This window comes from Triturus cristatus, chromosome 5_1, assembly GCF_964204655.1.
Source record: "Triturus cristatus chromosome 5_1, aTriCri1.1, whole genome shotgun sequence".
Lineage (NCBI taxonomy): Eukaryota > Metazoa > Chordata > Amphibia > Caudata > Salamandridae > Triturus > Triturus cristatus.
This window is the reverse complement of record NC_140587.1, coordinates 657,021,468-657,039,625: the sequence shown is the minus strand read 5'-3', so window position 1 is coordinate 657,039,625 and position 18,158 is coordinate 657,021,468.

The following is an 18,158-nucleotide window of genomic DNA, read 5'->3' as shown; positions in this document are numbered from 1 at the left end:
CAGCTGCCCGTAGGTGGTTACTTTGCTCCCTTTGATCCACCCTTCTAGGGCCCGACTGAAAAAGTCCACATATTCCACCCATGTGGTACCCGGGATTTTCTTGCAGTCTCTGAACCGCTGGCGGTACATTTCCGCTGTTAGCCCGTAGCGGGTGAGCAGGGCCTCCTTCATGTGATCGTAGGAGGTCATCACCTCCTCCGGTAGCTGGAGCAGCGTGTCCCGCCCCTCACTCAGGAACCGCCCCCACAGGCCCGCGCCCCAGTCTTTTCGGGGCACCCGATGAGAGGTCATGGCCACCTCGTAGGCCTTGAACCATTGTTGGATGTCGTCATTCTTGTAATACTCCTTGACGACCTCTTTCGGGATATGTACCTTGGCCTCGGAAGGCGGTAGAGTGTCTCTAGTACTGGGGGTGTCGGTCCCTCCGTTCTTGGCCTTGATCTCGAGCTCCTTGAGACTGCGCTCGTGCTCAAGAGTTAGTTTCTTTTCCTCCAACTCCCGGTGTCGTCTCTTCTCCTCTATCTCTTCTTGAAGGCGCAGCTGCTCTAGGGCCAGTTTCTTTTCTGCCAGCTGGAGTTCGCCGTCCAGCCGCAGTCGGGCGAGCTCTAGCTCGTGGCTCCGGACCTTTTCCCGCTCTCGTATTTCTTCTTCGGAGAGGCCGGTTTCTAGGCTCTTTCTTCCTCCGGTTGCCGGAGTCCGTGCGGTTGCTGTGGTCTCAGTCAGGGGCAAGGGCCCTTCTTCCTGGGAGGGGCCTGCCCCGGCCTCCCACCATGCCCTCAGAGCTTTCTGCATCTCCTCTTTGGTACCTAGGCTGGTGGTTGCAATGCCTTTGTCTTTGCAGAACTGTTTTAATTCTTTGTGCGTATATTCTTCCAGCCGTTCGGGCTGGAACTCCATTGTCGCGTTGTTTTCCTGGCTGCTCATGATGCTGTTCGTTTGGATGGGTAGCTAGTGGGTACTGGCTGGTACGTACTGCGTTCGGCTCGGATCCCGTCGCTGGCCACCAAATGTTGGAAGGCGGACCCCGAGGAGTCGGTGCGACCACCAAGGGGGGCCCTCACACTGCACGAAGTAGCCGAGCGCTGCCGAGAAGTATCCTGAGAGATCCTTCTCCTATCACGTACTAGCACAGTAACACCACCACACAGGACTCAAGGAGGTTGTCTTGTGACAAGCAATTCTTTATCAGCAATAAAAAGGTTACGAGGTCAATATTTACACGAAGGGATCGAGGGATCCACCAAAAGTCTCAGTGTCTCTTTGGAAGGGTCGGGGTAGCGGGACAGTCTTTGGCAGGAATGCGGTACGAGGGTACCTGGGGCCCAGTTCTTATCCTCAAGCTGGAGGACCTCCGGATCTCGGATGGGTCGAGCCGCGACGGCGTCAGCAGGGCTCTGGCGTACAGTTCGTGGAGAGCCGCGATCAAATCAGCAGGGCTCTCAAGATGGTTTCTGCTCAGCTCGAGCCGCGACGTCGTCAGCAGGGCTCCGAGGAAGGTTTCAGCGAGGTTGGGCCGCGACGGCGTCAGCAGGGCTCCGATGTTCCAGGTGGTTCAGACAGGGTTCACAAGAAGGAGCCGCGACGCAGTCAGCAGGGCTCGTGATGGTTCCGACAAGAGTTCTTCTCCGTAGGGTCAGCCGCGATTCAATCAGCAGGGCTCTCGACTCCGGGATACAACTCCCGAGCTGTGGTGGGGTCGCCCCAGATATAGGTCTGGAGCCCTTTGATGTCCGGACCTATGCGCCCGAGGGGGCGGAGTGGCCGGGTGGAGGTGGCCAGACGCCCAGCAGGAGAGGCGCCAGGCCCATGGGAGTTGCAGGGCGATCACACCTCGAGAGGGGAGGACAGTTGGGGGTCCCATCGATACTGTCCTCCGCCGGGGGCGATGAATGGTTCCTGCGGCACCCCCTGGCTAGTTCGTGGTGCCTCGATGTCGGGGCTTCGCTGGGGTCGAGGCCGGGTTGAGCGATGTCGCGCCGGCTGGTGCACGGTGTGACGTGGATGCCAACAAGATGGCGGAGCCACGAGGAGTATGCGACCACGTGCAGCTCCGGGTGAAGGGCCTTGGTGCAGTTCAGACGGGTGGCCCGTGACGGCCGGGGCGGGGAACGGGCACAATCCAGGGGGTTAAGGACCACGCCACGAGGCCGGGTCCAACACTGTACATTTTGTGCTTCACAGGAAAACTGTCCCCAGTGTCAACGTCATGGACATATCACTGAGTGACACCAGGTGTCAGGGAGAACAGGGCAGTAAACTGTCCCAACAAGTGGTGGGAGTCATTCTGCTGTTTAGGAATCAGGGCGGGGGAGAGGGTTACACCATCTACTGACGCATCATGTTCCTTGGCAGACAGGAGGTCAGGAAGAGGCTCAGTCTCCTCTTCTATTCCAGCATCTGTCGCCATGAGCATGCCCACTTTCGACCTCTCCAAGTGTGGGGTTAAGGTGGTTCACATGCAGGACCCGCAAAGGGTTCATTAGAGACTGCTAGTCCACCAGGTAGGTGACTTTGCTCTGGTGCTACACCCCCTCAAATGGCCCAGTCCACTTATCTTGGAGCACACACTGCTCCACTGGGGCCATGAACCACACTTTTTGGCCAGGCTGAAACTCGATCAGAGTGGCATTCTGATCATACCACCGTTTAATTGCTTCCTGGCTTGCTTCCAGATTCGCCTTAGTGAGTTGCTTGAAGTGCTTAGTCTGGATTCTGAAGGCCAGCATGTCGCTATATACATCCTGGGGAGGATTACTGGGAGCTTTCTACCAGCCTTCTTTCACCAGACTTAGAGGTCCTCTTACAGGATGCCCATACAGGAGCTCAAAGGGACTGAGCCCTAAGTATGTCTGTGGTACCTCTCTGTAAGCAAACAAAAGGTATGGTAAGAGGAAGTCCCACTTATGCCTCATGGGTTCACCAAGACCCATAATCATGCCATTCAGGGTCTAGTTGAATCTCTCAACACGCCCATTACCTTGGGGGTGGTATGGAGTGGTGAACTTGTAGGTAACACCGCACTCCTGCCACAGGGACTTCATATACTTATATATGAAGTTTGTACCATGGTCGGACACCACCTCTGGGAAACCCCCCATGGTAGAAAATCCCTATCAATGCATGACCCACCACGGGGGCCCATCACAGTCCGGAGAGGGATGGCTTCCGGGTACCGGGTGGCATGCTCCACCAATATCAGGTTGAACCTGTTGTCCATGTCTGTCTTGAGAACCAGAGTCCCCACAATGTCAATACCCACCATCTCAAAGGGGGAGTTGACCGCAGGGAAAGGTTAGAGAGGAGCCTTGCACTTCCTCCCATTCTTACCACTTGCCTGGCAAGTCTGGCAAGACCTACAATGGGTGTTAGGGTTCTTATGCATTTGGGGCCAGGAAAAGTGGGTGACAAGCCTTTTAAATGTCTTGTCTTGACATAAATGCCCTGCCAAAGGAACATCATGAGCCAGACCCAGTAGCAAGGCTCTGAAGTGCTGGGGTACCACCAGCACACGGGCTGACCCAGGCTCAGCAACCTTAGGCTCACTATACAGGAAACCATTCAACCAGTAAATCCAATGTGATCCAGACTGATCACCTGCTGCCTGGTTTGCAGTCTGCTGCCACAAACCAACAAGAGAAGGGCATTTCTGCTGCTCCTGGCAGAATTCCTCCCTAGAGGGGCCCCTTTCTGCTGCCAATGGGTCAGCTCAGGCAGGTCCTCCTGTTCGGCCACTTGCTCCCCTGTAGGTTCCAGGGCATCCCCCTCAAGGTTTGCTCCTTCCTGGACCGTGGGAACTTCAGGGGCTGGTTTCCCGTGCACCCTGCCTCTTCTCCTTCTGGCAGGCACCTGGGCAACTGTTTCATGCTCCAGGTCCTCTTGAATGCCCTTACCGGCTGCCATAAACTGAGTGGTCACACACGCCCACTCAGGCAGACCCAAAATCTCCAAATGAGTCTTACGCTCCACCTTCTCCCAAGAGGAGCTCTCCAAATCGTTGCCTAGCAGACAGTCAACAGGCATGGCTGGCCTCACAGCTACTTTCAATGTACCTGAGACCCCCCACTCAAAGGGAACCTGTGCTACTTTGCAGAGGTACTCAAAGCTGTCAGCTGCAACTAAAGGGTAGAATGTGTTAGGGACCACCTGCTCCTCAGACACCAGCCGGCAACTGACAGCTGTCACACTGGCTTCAGGGTTTCTCAGAGCTTCCACACTATGGCCATTGATGGTCATCCATTGCCTGTATTTTTTAGTGCTGTCAGGCAGATGAGCTCTTGGGACCATCTCACTGTCTACTGAAGAGACCAGGGTCATCTGTGTGGACCCCCACCCCTCTTGGGTACCCGACTCCTCCCCCAAAACTACACTAGCCATCTCCCAGAGTGTTGCACCTCTGGGTGCAAAGTAGCTTTCTGGGGACACTTAGGATCTCCTATAAAGTGGCCCACCTCACCACAAGCAAAACATGCCCTGGGACCCTTCAGACCAGGCTTACCTAAAGGGACCCATGGCTTCTTTTCAGTGGGAGGCTGGGAACCTTTCCCTTGGTTCCCTTGGGAATTACTTTGGGGCCCTTTATGGAACTCCTTCTGTTAACCCTTGTCCCCCCACTCTTCTGCTGGGGACCATGCCCACCTTTGGTGGAGTCTCCCACATGACCTTTGTGGACCCTGGTACTGACCCAGTGATCTGCCCTTACAGCAAGCTTCCTTGGGTCAGTCAGCTTACTGTCAATCAAATGCTTGTGTAGCTCTGGAAAACAACTACTAGACAAGTGCTTCCACGCAACCAAATTATAGAACCCCTGTAAGTCATTCACCTGGCTACCCTTCACCAAACCATCCAGTGCTCTGCAAAAATAGGACACATACACCACCCAAGTGCTTGACTCCAGCTTCTTACAGTTTCTAAACTTCTGTCTCTACAGCTTTGCGGTCAAACTATACCTCCTTACTAAGGCTTCTTTCATGGGGGAATAAGACATCTCATCCTCAGTAGGCAAGTTTAGCAAGGTTTCCCTCCCCTCAGACAGGAAGAGGCTCTACAACCCAGCTCCCCAGTCTCTCTCAGGGATTCTGTAAGACCTCATAGCTACCTTATAAGCTTCGAACCACTGACCAATGTCCTCCTGCTTTGTGAAATCCTTAATAACCTCCTTGGGGATGTATACCTTCTCTTCTCCAGGCACTGATGGTGCACTGACAACATGGGGACTGGACTCAATGCTCTTTGCATTTAGATCCAGCTCCCTCAAACCTCTTTCATGCTCCAAGAACATCTTTTTCTCTTCTAGGGCTAACTTCTCCCTCTGAACCACCAACTCCCTGCCCTCTTTCCCCAGCGTGAGCTTTGTGAGCTCCAACTCATGCATCCTGGGTTTTTCTCTGTCCTCCAGCTCTTCTGTTGGAGACAGCCTCTTTGAAGAGACACTGCTGCCCCCCGGGAAGGTACCCTCCCCCCAGGCAGACTCATTAGCCCATCCTGCTGTCCATCTATATTCTCCATCTCCTCCATAGGCTGATCCGCATGCTCACTGGCATCCCTTGACTCCAACCAGGGCCTCAGCGCCTTTTGGAGTTCTTACTTCCTGGAGAGGCCTCTTAAAGAGATTTTAAATTTATTGCAGATAGCCTTCGATTGTGGCACAGTGTAGGTTTCAACCCTATCCTCCTCAAACTCAAGATCCATGGATGCACTTGATGCTGGCTTTGACATGATAAAGATTGGCAGTTCTCAGTTGCAAGTTCAAATAGTCCCAAAGAAAAAAGATCCACCAAATGTATGTGGTCGCGTAATGGTCTGCACTATAATAGTAGTGTGCACCAATCACTGTATGCAAGACACAAATACAAGTCCAGATCCTCCCCGCCGACCACCATTGTTAGAAATGGGGTCTCTAGTTGGTAGAGGTAGGTACCTTTGACCAAGTAAGGAACCTTCTTCCTAGTCAGGGTAAGGGGGATACACTTATAAAATAACCCCTGCTCACCCCCTTGGTAGCTTGGCACGAGCAGAGAGGCTTATATCAGAGGCAGCGTGTAAAGCATTTGTGAACACATACAGTAACAGAGTGAAAATACTACAATTGGACACTGCACCAGTTTCGAAAAAAACTTTATCTAAACCAAACAAGACCAAAACGACAAAAATCCACAATACAGTAACAAAAATATGACCTTCAAATGGTAGAAATAGTTCAGTTCAAAGCAAATTGTAGATGCAACACTTCTCACACAAAGTACCTTGGATGCGTCACACACAAAACAAAAAGGGCCAAAGGGAAGGTGATGCGCTGGTTACTTACACTCAGGGAAGGTGATGCGTCGGTTCCTTGCTCCGGGGGTAGTGATGAGTCGGTTCCTTACTGCTGCGCAGGGGAGGAGATGTCTCTGTTTCTTACTGCGTGGGGAGGTGATGCATCGGTTTGTTACGATGTCACCCAACGATGCAACAGACTTGGTGCCTCGATGTGATGCGACGATCCGGGATGATGCATGGATTCTTGCCACCGCACAACAGGTCCTGCGTCAGAATCGGTGTGATGATCTCAGACTTCGGAGACCGGTGCACTTGATGTGGCGTGCGGACAATTTATTCACCGATGCATCGGAAACAGGTGCGAATGCATCCGGCTTCCTGAAGTTGTGTTACTTTTCCCAACTTCCAGTGGCAAACGGCCTCCAGAGGTCCAAAACAACAGCAGGCACCTCGCAGCATTTCAGAACTCCCAGCAAGGAAGTTCAGGGGAACTGTTGGTGAAGTCTTTGTGTCCCTGAGACTTCAAAACAGGAGGCAAGCTCATCTTCAAGCCCTTGGAACTCTTCCTCAAGCAGGGGACACAGCAAAGAGCAAAGTCCTTTTCTCTTTCCTTGGCAGAAAGTATCCACCGAAGGCCAACCCCAGACAGGAACAGTACTCCTCCTCAGTTTCTCCAGCTCTTCTCCTTGGCTAAGGTTACTTTTGATTTCCCAGAAGTGATCTAAAAGTCTATGGTCTGGACCCCTCTTTTTATACAGCAAAATCCTTTCTTCTCTGAAGGCAGAGACTGTCTGTGCCCAGCCAAAACCAGTCTCTGTCCTCACTGGTGCAGCTTCCTGTCAGGAGGAGGAGACAGCATTGTGGAAGGCAGACCAGGCCCATTCAGGTGAAAGGAAATCTCCCCTCCCTACTCTAAATGCAGCCCAGGTCAATTCAGCCCAGCCCTGACACATCAGACTCTCGGGAGCCACTGCACCTCCCCAGCCCCTGTCACACTAAAGCCAGACAGCCAATACACATCCTGGCAGAAGCACACTGGATGGCTAAGCAAGAAAATACCTACTTTCTAAAAGTGGTATTTTCAAACACAGAATGTAAAAACCCCCCTCACTAAAAGAAGCATTTTAACATTCTGAGTTCAGGCATATCAAACTTTATTTTCCTAACTTATTCCCAGAGGTAGTTATGTTTAGAAGTTGGTATAAACAAACTCCACATTATATCCTATGGGAGCAGGTAGCCTCGCAATAGTGAAAAATGAAATTGTCAGTTCTTCACTATCAGGACATGCCACACACATCAGGACATGTTCTACCTTTCACATACATTGCACCCTGCCCACAGGGGTACCTTGGGTTTACCATAGGGGTGACTAACATGTAAGAAAAGAGAAGGTTAGGCCTGGCAAGTGGTTGTACTTGCCAGGTTGACATGTAAGTACCAGACTGTACAGAGGCTCTGCAAATGGCAGACCTGAGTTACATTTTCAGGCTGCTTATGTGGGTGGCACAATCAGTGTTGCAGCCCACTAGCAGCATTTGATTTACTGGCCCTGGGCACACACAGTGCACTGTACTAGGAACTGACAAGTAAATCAAATATGCCAATCATGGAATCACTAATCCATAACAACAATTTACAAAGGGAGCACTTGCATGTTGGCACTGAACAGCAGTGGCAAAGTGCCCAAAGCGTCTAGACCAGCTAAACGAAGTCCAACACACAGCAAAACACAGGAGGCAAAGGCATAAATACAGGAGAAACCCACGCCAATGATGCCAGGTCTAACACCCATGCACTTGTTAGTTTATGTGATATTTTCAAGAGAACACAGTTCTTGGATGATTAATTCTCAGAATGCACTCTCCAAATCTATATAAGGAATAATATTGTTGTGACTACCTTCCCCCCCCTAGTCCAGCCTTGCCCCATCCTTTATTCATTTCTCTCCCCTCCGCCCCCCCACCTACCTCCACCAGTGGTCCATTCCTTCTAACTGACCTTTAGAATGGTGGAACTTTAGGATTTTACTGGTGAGAGACTGAGATGACAAGGTTGCTGTTCTCTTTGATTGTATTAACTCACTTGGTCGTAACTTCATGGCATGTTCCTTCATTACAACAAGTATATTAACAATATTCTTCTATTGTAGAAGGGTCCTTTATAATATCTTCCAAATTACACTGACAAATTGAATCAGAACAGCTTTGTTATCTAACCTATGCATAATATTGCCAAATTTAATGTTGAATTTCTGAGTTTGAAAATATACATTAAATCCAATTAACTACTTAGAAGACTTCATGCTCTTACACGGAACTATTGGCCATTCAGTTATTTGAGCAGTTAAAATTTCCGTTTTACCTTTAGCTTGCCACTTATTAACTTACTATCCACTAGGTTTTCCATGAGCATAGAATATTTGTACAGAGGTTACTACACCTTATGATTCATACATTGAAATACATTTTGTTATGGATCGTCTCATATGTACGTATTTTATTTTTCAACTTTGAGAAAGCCCTGGGCAAAATAGTGCTTTCCTTGACTATAAATTTAGTGAGGGAATGTTAGATTTGTGGAGTTGGGGGGGGGGGGGGGGGGGTAGAGACAGAAACATTGTCAATTTATAGTGTGCTCCCACTCACTCACATCTCAAATGACTCCTTAGTGCCTCTCAGGTGTGAAAGGCCTACAAAGTCCAGAGCATATCAATACGGCCAAGATTTCCCATTATAAGGGAAGATTGTGACATTGTAAAGGAAAGGTCCCAAAACCCCCAATATCATTGGCCTTAGTGCTTAATTTGAGCCGGTGGGGGCCGCCAGCTCTCATTTTTAGGGACCAGCACTTATTTTTCTGAATTAGGCATTTACGAAGCACATGCGAGGGAAGCTGAAAGACAGAGGAAGAGAAAGACGTAAAAAATGTAACAAAGGGACAAAGAAGGAACCTCCAGGAGTGGGATAAAGGGACGGAGAGTGTCTGGCAGTTGATTAACGAGGCATGAGGTGAATACTACGAAGAACTGGCATTCGGCAGTGCCGACATTTAATTGCACCAGCCGTGGTTTCTAAGCAGAGGGTTTTGGCCACCAGCACTTACTCTTTTACTAATTAAGCACTGATTGGCCTTCACAGTGAAACTTAGGGCCTGATTATACTTTGGCGGATAGAGTAGTTTCCATTGGCCTGGTGGAGGAGTTAACGTCTGCCAGACCAAGACTACTCTGCCCACCAAGCTGGTGATCATTTCTAAAGCATTGGCAGGAACTGCTGCCACTCCAGTTTCTATCAATGCTGTTTACAGTTTGGTGCAGGGCTCCATCAATATGACAGGGCCCTGCACCAAACTGTTTTCCTTTTTATTTAAAAAAAAAAAAAAAAAATGCCACAGCGGGTTTTTGTTTCGTTGTTTTTGAAAAAAAATAATAAAATGCTCCCTCACCATAGGAGGCCTCTCCCACAGCAAGAGAACATTCAGCAATTTTCAATGCCCCTTACCACCAGGCTTTTCCTGGCGGAAACGTGTAGTGAAAAATGACCTCTATTTCCACTCATCTAAATTATGTGGGCGGAATTAGTGGTCTGCTTCTGACGGCCCCCACAACACAGGGCTGTCGCAGGGATTCTAACATGGCGGAGACGGAGTGGCCTTCGCTGTGATGAAACTTAAGGTCCACCCACTTTTAAATTTGGAGGGAGGACCTTATCTTGGCGGTATGTATACTCTGTTCCGCCAAGATATAAATCGGGCCCTTAATCTCATAAAATGAATCCAGCGGTCTCTGAAACATGCAATGAACGTGGTACTCAACATGGAACTCTGGATCACATGCTGATCGAAAGGCCACAATTTTATTCATAAATAATAATTTTGAGCTCTCGCTGGACGAGGACTGAGATTGCGAGGAATACATTGTTACCTCACGGATGTGGGATCTCGAGAGTGAAGAAAAAGTGAAGACTATGCAAGGAATGGATTTTGAACAGAGGAGTTAATATAAATTGTTTATCAAGAAGAAGAAAACAACCTTAGTGGACACATTTGAAGTACTCAATGAATGAAAGGATCAAACAAAAATAGGAAGTAAGGGATAGAGTTTCAGCTGTGGGACAGAAGGCCTGCCACTGAAATGTGGAGCTACACGAGAAATCTGAGAGGACAGAAATCAAAACTACCAAAAAGAAAAAGAAAGTGTTATTTAGATGAAAGGGGCGCTTAGATAGTGCACTTATCTCTAGTCCGGTTTTTCTATCTGCTAATAGAAATGGAGTAAGCAGTGTCCTTGTTGAAGGTGAGGAGGGTTTACCCAGAAGACATAGAAGAAACATGCACAGCATTGGACTTGCAGAATCCTCACTCCTCAGAGCGCATATTTCATATGCGATGCTCCAGTCTCCTTGATTGGATTCCTGACCAGAGAAGCAGATTGCCTCAGGCTCGAGGAGCTTCTGGCTGACTGGCTGTCACTGGAGAAGCTCCATACACCACACTTCTAATTAGCACAAATGAGTGATACTGTTTCTGCCATTTACTTTCACTCCAGCAAATGCGCCTCTCCACTCAAAAACGTAGGCATATCTCCACCCACGGAAAAACTCCAATTAGTGCAAATTAGCCATACCCAGCTGCAGCGTTTTTGCCAGCCTTACAAGCACACCATTAACTCCCAACTGAGGAAGGAGGACTCTTTTTCTTCGTAACTTTTAAATTCTAATTTGGAATCGGCAAGAGATTGCAGCAAAACACTCAGGGCCGGGGCACAAATCATTTGTGATTGGTGTTATGTCTTGCCCTTGGTGTTAACTGAGGGCAGTGCTTCATTCAATCACCTTTTATCACTGTATTATGAAAACAGGAGGCTGGAGATGATAATGTGACATTTGTGCATAGGTTTCCTGCGGTATTTTGTTGAGGTGGTGTGATGTACTTTTTTTTTTTTTTTAATGCTGCTATGTTTTTGTGCTACATTATTGCAGTGTGATTTTGTTGTGTTTAACATCAGTTATTGACTTGCATTCTGGTTTGACTGTTTTGTTGTGCAGTGCCTTGTTATGTTTTAAATGTGTTGTTATACTGCTTTGTGTATGTTATTGTGGTAGGTTCTATTTTTTACATATATCAACAAACGCTGCTGCATTTCTAGCCAAAATAAGCGTATTACTTAAATTTCCCATTGCAACTGTGACAGATACTGAGTCTAAACTAAGCAATCTAGTGTTCATGTAATGAGATACTGCCCACAATGGTTTGTCCCATTGGAGTCAAGTGGCCTCATGGTCACGTGTGAGTTGGACAGATATACTTTCTATCCAGACCAAATAATATACTTAAAAAGTTAAATCTACCAAGCAAACACAAACACTCTCCTGATACAACTAGGAAAGGCAACATTTCTCTATAAACTGTACAGTTCCAGCTTCTCTTTGAGAAGGCACTTCAATCATACAAGGCTATTCACAAAGGTAAGTTATACTTTTGTGAAATTTATATGTTTAACTTTACTCTTATATTTGTGAGTAACTTTACTACTTTTGGCTATTCATAAAATGGGACTGTAAAGTTACTCAAAGTGTAGACTAACACTTCTTCTCCGCTGTAGGAGAGTAGGATATGCTTTACATGGTTACCCCCACTTTTTGCTGGTGTTTCACTGTTTTTCGACTTTAGTCTGGCTGGGACCCTGCTATTTAGGGCCCCAGCCTAGCTGCTTCCTCTCTAAATTGATTGCATGTACCTTAGGTACACTCCAGATTGGATTCTGGGGTACCCTTGTGAGTCCCTAGTATATGGTATACTATGTACCCAGGGCATAGGTACCCAGGGGCCTACCAGGGGCTGAAGCATGTATTGTGCCACCCCAGGAAAGCCCTTCAAAATGACACCACTGGTTTGCTACTGCAGCCTGGGTAAGGTGGCGCATGCACCCCTTACTGAGGTATAGGTTCACTATACCTCACCTATCAATGCACATAGTAACCTATCAGTCACCCCTATGGCAGGCCTTATCAATCCTGAAGGCAGGGTGCTTGGTTATATGTGAGAGGGTGCCCAGACATGAGCTGAGCCCCTCTGCAGCCTTCGGAATCTCTTCTCTGGGGTTGTCAGTGGTGCAGCCTGACCATATACTCTTAAGTGCATTATATCTAAAACGGTTAATGCTAACTTTGGACTGGCTGCACAGAAACATGTCGTGTTTGGTGTCAACACCTTGGAATCATACCCCCACATCAATTCCTGATGTGAGAATATGATCTCACCCTTCTAGAGGGAGAGACATGACAGCACCAGTATACCTGGTACCAACTTAACAGAGCCCTGGCATAAAAAAATGGATGCTGCAGCCACAGACACGGGTCTGGCCTCCTGCTGCTGACCGAAACTCCGGTGGCCTGGACAATAGGTTTCCTGTCACAGGGAGGTGTAACCACCTCCCAGACAGGCTTATGTGTATTGGGGCTGGGTGGGAGCACTCTCAGAGTGCTTTGAAGTCCTGCACTGGGGGCACATTTGGTGTCCCTGTGCATAGTCCAGCTCAAACCGGTTCAGGTGCTTCCAGCCCCTGCTCTGGCGTGAAACTGGACAAAGGAAATGGGTGTAGCCACCCCTCTTTCCAAACCCTCCAATAGGTGGGCCCCTAGAGTTAGTCCAACCCCTTCCTTAGGTATAAGTAAGGAACCCCTGGCAACAGGACTTTAGATATCCCTGGACAAAACTCTGAAGCTGAATCCTGGTACTTCAATGCTCTACTCAAGACTAGAGGACTGAAGAAATCTCCCTTGGGGTCAAGGAGTGACTCCCCTGCTTGGCAGGCACCAACGAAGCATTTTGCCGGTCTGCATCTCCGAAGATCCTGCCGGACTCTGAAGTATTTGCAGCCCAGTAAGAAGATTGCCAGACATCACAAAGGCCGACCCGAGTCCCCAGCAAAGCTGAGATCCGCAGCCCTCGTGAGTAGCGTGGAACCAGAACTCCTGGTCACCGTGCACTTTTGCAAGTGCATTGACTTCTCGACGTCTCTTGAAGTCATGCGTGGGGTTATTTGTAGCCCCCACCTTGAGCATGGGATCCACCAAAGATTATCAGCCTAGTCAACCCGAGTGACCCGTGGGCCACCATTTTGTGTTTCCTCTTTATGCTCCTTCGCGATCCCTGGTCCGTCGACTGGTGGGTCCCTGTGAAGGTAACTTTGATTTTCCTTAAGCTTCTCTGTTTGCTCCATTTGTGCCCTGACTCCCTACCAAGTGGTGAGTCCCTCAGACCTTGCTGGTCTGCACCGAAGCATCTTTCTCCTTTCAACGTGGGTTGCTGTTGCAAAGGCTTGTTGTGTCCAATCCGGGCACCGATGCTGCAGGACTCGACATCCATTTTGGGACAGCTCAAATTCAGCTCTTGGTTGTCCTCGACACCTCCTGGTCCTCGTGGCTGAAGAGTCAAGCTTCACCTTCTTCACCTGAAATCACCTGACATCGGTGGGCATCCACCTATCGTCCTCCTGCTCACTGGCTAGAGGCCCAGACTCTGTCCCTTCTGTTTTCAGGTTCTTCTCGACTTCAATCCAGGCTTGGATCTCTTCGGACTCTTGGCATCTTCCCGGCAGCAGCACTTCTTTGCCAGCTTCCATTGAAAACGACAACGTGACCCAACACCATTTGACACCTATGCACCCGGCTTCCCTGGGTGAGGTAACACGAGTACTCCGGTTCTCCCATGGGTGTTAACCCTAGAACTTCCTAAGTCCCAAAGGGTTTGGTCCTGACTCATTTCTAAGTGTCCCTAATCATTAAAAATCTAATCACGACTTCCCCCATAGAAGCTAACGGGAGCTCGCGACTGTGTTCTCACACTGCACACGGCCCCCGTGGGTCCTCTGTGTCACTACCTTGGGTGGTTCCTTGGGGTCCCAGCGATTCTACAGGCTCTAGGCCTTGTGTCTAGTTAAGTTGTGGTTCTTATACCACTATTTTAGTATATGGTTTGGCTCGCCCCTAGGGCCTGACGTGTATTTCTGCTATTCTGCTGTAATATTTGAAGTGTAACTTATGTGTTTTGACCTCTAGCCTCATAAAGAGACTAGGAGGGTGTGTTTAGAAATAAATACATATATTTTATATATATACCTGAACAGGTTTTCTTTCATTTAGCCATTCAAGAGGTTATAGACTGGTAAAACAAGCTGCTTTACATTCCTGCAAGACTTACCCTGAAGGCGGCTCTCCATAGCTACCACTAGAATAGCTTTCAATAAAGGTTGTCTTTAACCTATCGTCAATAAGGGGTTGTTTGGACTGGTACAGGGTGCCCACTATAATTAGTGGACAGCAAATACCAGGCCAACTTCTCACATCCGCCCCTTGAAAAAGTAGCCAGTTATTACTAAAAAAATAGTAGTAACTCCAATTTACGGCCAACCATTGATATAGCAACAACCTCACAAAGAAAATAATGGAGGTAGGGACTTAAAATAAAACCTCATAGGAAACAATGTTATTTTAAATTAAATAAATTAAATATTTTCAAATAGTTAAAATAATAATAAATGTAATTTAATGTGAAACATTTATAGGAATATTTCTATTTAATTATAAAATAAAGGCATTAAAAATGTATGCAACAACACATTTTATTAAATATAATCACATTACTTTTAAATAATTCTATAGAATAATTCCAATAATTATTAATGCATAATAAAAACTATTAGTATTTTTACTTTACATGGGAATATATTTTTCAATTTATACTTGTGAAAAATACTGTTTGAATAATTCAATGTATTTACTTCAAAGATGTTTTTAAAAAGTTAGTTAATAGTGCTTTAGCTGATTTTCCTAGTTCGGTATTTAAAATAAATATATACAATTAATTTCCATATATTTAACCTAAGTATATTTTTGCAAACTTTTTCCAAGTTTAATTAATTTTTTTACATTTCCCTATACTTCACCATATAAAGAGTCTGCAGTCGGGCAAACATCTCTGTGTGGTAAAGTATAGGGGAAAATTCCCTGTACTTTACTGTAGGGAGATCTCCAAAGTCAGGTCAGAGATCTCCATTTGGTAAATATGGTAAAGTATAGAGGAGAAGTAAAAAACTTTAGCAAGCTTGGGAAAAGTTTCTGAAGGTACCCAGTACATTTCAGCCAGCAGGATAGTTGTGAACTTGATGCTTAAGTAAACCAGTAACTAACAAAGAGTTTTCAGTCCTGGAGTTATATATGTATTTCCTTTTACGCAGGCACATTCTAGCGGCCAGAATTGGCACTGTTTCCAGTCTGTCAGTACATTTATTTGGGAATGTGGTGTAAATAACATTGAAGTGATTCATTAGGTTTGTTCCCAAAGAAAATGTAAGTTTTATGCAGTAGACGGTTTTAAATTATTTCAGAACCTTCTAGAGTAGAGAGATCAAAGCTAATTCCCTTGCTCACTGCATTGGTTTGTGGGGTGGAGCTAAGGTCTGTCAAAAATGATACCTATGGTCTGACCTGTGGAAAGAAAGGGGAAGAGAGCCCAAGTTGGTTGGCCACTTCAAAGAAGGTGACTCTTATAACACATGACCTGATGCACCAAGGTAAATTCAGACCTGAATTCTCAGTTTAGGCCTAAAGTCTAACTTTAGACCTGAAGTCTAAGTTTAGACCTAAAGTCTAACTTTAGACCGGAAGCCTAAATTTGAGTTGACGAGCCTGCTTGTGAGAGAACATTACTCTGTTTTCTGGACCCAGGAAGGCAGAAGTGTTGTAAACAACTTGCTCCTTAGCCGTGATCAGCTATCTGGGAGGAGCACAGAACTACTGTCAAAACAATGGTCTGCCTTAATTCTTCTTCTCAATTGCTGATCCCAAATGGGGCTGACAGGATCTGCTCCTATTAATGTCTTAGAGCCTTTGGCTTCAGCCCTTGCGAGAAGGAGAATCATTTGTGACCATGATAGATTGGAGGAAAACTCAACTAAATTGGGTTGTAGCTAAGCGTCTGCGCGGGCTTCTCCACATGGAAGAAGGGCTCAGCCATTTTGAATTTAGGGCTTCGGGAAATGCTTACAGAAAAGTGAGGAGAAAGTATTGTCAAAGGAGGTGTGCGGGGAGAAAGAAAGGCATAATTGTCTAATTACTGGCTGGTGCACAGTACAAGACTAGCACTGTACCTCCGCCGCCTGTGAACATTCCTTGACCCAGGAAGAGTACAACTGATGAAAAAAGGCCCTGATGGAAAAAAAGAAAACTTCTGACCTCTGCTGAAAAAAAGACTCAAGGACTCCTGCAGAGTAAAAGCCTCAAAGACTCCTGCTAGAAGAAGAGGACTCAAGTACTCCTGACTCCTGCTGGCACTCAAGGACTGAAAATGCTCCCCAACAGTTTGGTAGCTGACCTCTTATTTGACTTCTCTAAAGACAATAAAAACAGAACACCTCCTAACTCCTAGATGGCCCAGCAGACCACAGAGGATTGGACGCTCTAGGAACCTCTGTTTTAGAGATATCTATTGACTAGAAGCCTTCCCTGAGGTCCTGGATGCTATAGGACTGACCAGAAATACCTTTCCCAGCATTTTAAGAAAAGTGGGATTTAGAGTGTGATTTAGAGTTACAAACAAAAAAGAGTACCCTAATCATGAAATTGATGGCCCATCTTCCCTATTTAAGGTTGGCAGGAGCAGGGGCTTTCCGTCCACAGAGCACTTTGTGGCTTTTTTGATGGAGACCTATATCCAGTGGTTTTACAGTTCTACAGAGACAGTCTCTAACAAGATAAACAGAGTGTAAATTGTTGTGCTTTGGGACAATGGGTTACTACTATTCAGTATTACGATAATACTTAGACATGCAATTTAAAATGTCAACAGGATTTTAAATTTGTGATAACATCCCCACTCTGAGAAAGGTAGAACTGTAAAACAACTCGAGAAAGTAAGCAATGTTGTAAATATCATGTATTTATATATATGTGGTCGTAGACCAAAAAACTACCTATCCCACAATGCATCATAACAGGCAACGTGGGAGTTTGGTATTAAAGTAGGAAAGCAAAGATGGACTACTGCCATGTACCGTGATGAAGACCAGTTTGGTCGAAATGCGTAGGTGTAGTAAAGATGGTTAATTAAATAAAGAAAGAAAAAAAACCTCTGGAGAGTGCTGCGTGATATCTTTGGTGGCAAATATACATTCAAGGGACAGTCCACCTTTGCCGCAAGCACCAGCTAACCTGTGCACCCTTCGTTATCTGGACTATATTGTTGGAAATACAAATCACACGAAGGAACGCCCGACATTCATTTCCTGATCAGAGAAAAGATATTGAGACAAGCATCCACTACGTGAACACAGAGAAAAGCAACACAGCTGTTCACGGGAGAAAGGAGACGTTGGGAATAAGAACAAGCATTTGCATAGCCAATAGGTCTCGCTTTTGTGACCTTCTAATTATTTAGTTATGCAGCACAATATCCTTGGTGCAACCACATCAACTGTTGCGTGGCTAAACATTAATAAGGTCCCAAAGGCGAGACCTATTGGCTATGCCAATGCTTGGTGTGGTTGTATGTGTGTGGTTGTGTGTGTGTGTGTGGTTGTGTGTGTGTGGTTGTGTGTGTGTGGTTGTGTGTGTGGTTGTGTGTGCGGTTGTGGGTGTGGTTGTGGGTGTGGCTGTGGGTGCCGGTGCAGTTGTGGGTATGTGTGTGGATGTGTGGTTGTGTGTGGTTGTGTGTGTGGTTGTGGGTGTGGTTGTGGTTGTGTGTGTGTGGTTGTAGTTGTGTGTGTGTGGTTGTGTGTGTGGTTGGGGGTGTGTCATTGTGTGTGTGGTTGTGTGGTTGTGTGGGTGGTTGTGTGTGTGGTTGTGTGTGTGTGTGTGTGTGGCAGTGTGGGTAGTTGTGTGTGTGGTTGTGTGTGTGTG